Consider the following 2,500-nt stretch of genomic DNA (forward strand, 5'->3'; position numbering starts at 1 on the left):
ACTGGCCACATATGTTTCCCTGTGTGTCGTCCTAGTCACTGGCCACATGTTTCCCTGTGCGTGTCGTCCTAGTCACTGGCCACATGTTTCCCTGTGTGTCGTCCTAGTCACTGGCCACATGTTTCCCTGTGTGTGTCGTCCTAGTCACTGGCCACATGTTTCCCTGTGTGTCGTCCTAGTCACTGGCCACATATGTTTCCCTGTGTGTCGTCCTAGTCACTGGCCACATGTTTCCCTGTGCTAGTCACTGGTCACTGGTCCAGTGAGTGTGGGGAACTTTTGCATTGGTCTGTAGTTTGCCTTTCAGTGGCTTTTTTAAAGGCAACGTTTTCGTGTAATAACGAAACGATAATTACTTATCTTCGTAAGTCGGTATATGGTTAAATGACTCATTACAGGGTGAATGAAGACTGTCTCGCCCGCCCCTACTGCCTGTAGGAAGAATATCCCGCTTGTAAGTTCAGTGTATCGTACCCACCGACCGAAGCAGGATCAGTTTACATCCTGCATCTACAGCACAGAGGCAGGCTAATGAAACGCTAGCGATTGTTGCAAACATGTGTATAATGGCAGAGCCAGCGAAGAAGCAGCGAAAACTCTTGACGGAAGATGCAAAGAAAAGGAAAAGAGCTTCAGACCGAGCGAGGGGGAGTTTGGTAGAGAAAAAGCATCAGGCTTGCCTGGTGTCCCTTTAAAACAAAAAACTTGCATGGGACAGCCCCATATAGGATAACCCTGGATGTATAGGGACATATTGTCTTGCATAGTCTCTCAGGATGCCATGGCGACCAAACATCAGTCTCAACTTAATTAAGACAAAGCCATCAGTCTCTTAGACAAGCCCAACGGCCGAGCTGCACCAGAGCCTCTGGAAGAAATTAGGTCTGTCTGTCAATGGAAGTGTGTGTGTGTGTGTGTGTGTGTGTGTGTGTGTGTGTGTGTGTTAGGAAGACAACGGGAGACAGATGAAAGGGAAACCCTTTGATGTTGGTCACCATTGACAGAGAGACCCTCCCTGCTGTATAGATTGATGAGAGGGCCGGTATTGACTAACTCAAGGCTAGTTTGCATCATAAAGCTAAGTGGTTTGTTCAAGCACCTCAACCAATATTGTCCTTGATTGTATTATCAGGGGACAGATTGATGGCCAGAGTGTAAAATTGATCCCATGCGACTCATTTTGAGAATGCGTTAAATACACACACACACACCAACAGCCCAAATCTTCTTGGACACACTGGGCCATCACACAGACCACACACTCACACTTGTGCGTGTATATCTGTGTAAGATGACACACACTCTAAAATAGATGCAACGTTATCCTGTCGTGATCTGGCTCTGATATGGTCCATGTCTGCTCTGGGGCCCTGATACAGCCCTGATGTGGTCCTGATATGGCCCTGATGGGGCCCTGATGTGGTCCTGATGTGGCCCTGATACAGCCCTGATTGGGTTCTGATGTGGTCCTGATGCGGCCCACCCCACCTGCTGTCCTGGTGTATTGTTACATAGTGTGGGTGTGCTGTACTGTGTGTGTGTGTGGATGTGCTGTACTGTGTGTGTGTGTGTGTGGGTGTGCGTGTGTGTGTGTGTGTGTGGATGTGCTGTACTGTGTGTGTGTGTTTGTGTGTGTGCTGTACTGTGTGTGTGTGTGTGTGTGTGGTGTGTGTGTGTGTGTGTGTATGTGTGTGTGTGTGTGCTGTACTGTGTGTGTGTGTGTGTGTGTGTGGGTGTGCTGTACTGTGTGTGTGTGTGTGTGCTGTACTGTAGGCATATTGTACTCAGTCTGTCTCATGCACATGGTGTTCAGATGAAAGCACACTTGACACATTGATTGATTATTTGATCAATTGATTGATTGGCTGGATGATTGATTGGTCAATCTCATTCAGCTCACACCTTCACCCCTGTGGTTCTTCCTCAGGGTCTAGTAGGGTGATTTGAGCAGACTGAGGCAAGAAGCTAAACGCCTGCCTCTCTGGTGTCCAGTCTCTGGTCTGTGCTAGTATATATATATATATATGTATATAAGTATATATATACTCTTTTGATCCCGTGAGGGAAATTTGGTCTCTGCATTTATCCCAATCTGTGAATTAGTGAAACACACTCAGCGCACAGTGAACACACAGTGAGATGAAGCACACACTAATCAGCGGCGCAGTGAGCTGCCTACAACAACAGCAGTGCTCGGGGAGCAGTGAGGGGTTAGGTGCCTTGCTCAAGGTCACTTCAGCCGTGCCTACTGGTCGGGGTTCGAACCGGCATTCCTCTGGTTACAAGTCCGAAGCGCTAACCAGTGGGCCACGGCTGCCCACGGGATCTGTGGGATCTGTGGGATCCAGACAAGTGGCCCGTTTCTGAGTGAATTTGCCCCAGCTTTTACCACCCAGCTATGATGCTGTCCACTGTCTGCTGTCTCTCTTCCTCTTCCTCTCTCTTCCTCTCTCTCTCTTCCTCTCTCTCTCTCTCTCCTTCTCTCTCCCTCTCTCTCCCT

The 2,500-nt window shown here is 48.6% G+C and overlaps 1 protein-coding gene across 2 annotated transcripts in view; it reads left to right on the forward strand.

Annotated features, from left to right (window-relative positions):
- The window catches only part of rassf5 (Ras association domain family member 5), an 87,104-nt gene that overhangs the window by 38,427 nt on the left and 46,177 nt on the right, over window positions 1-2,500 (forward strand). The gene's annotated exons all lie outside the window — the stretch shown is intronic.

Source organism: Alosa alosa, chromosome 10 (assembly GCF_017589495.1).
Source record: "Alosa alosa isolate M-15738 ecotype Scorff River chromosome 10, AALO_Geno_1.1, whole genome shotgun sequence".
In the NCBI taxonomy this organism is placed as follows: Eukaryota; Metazoa; Chordata; class Actinopteri; order Clupeiformes; family Clupeidae; genus Alosa; species Alosa alosa.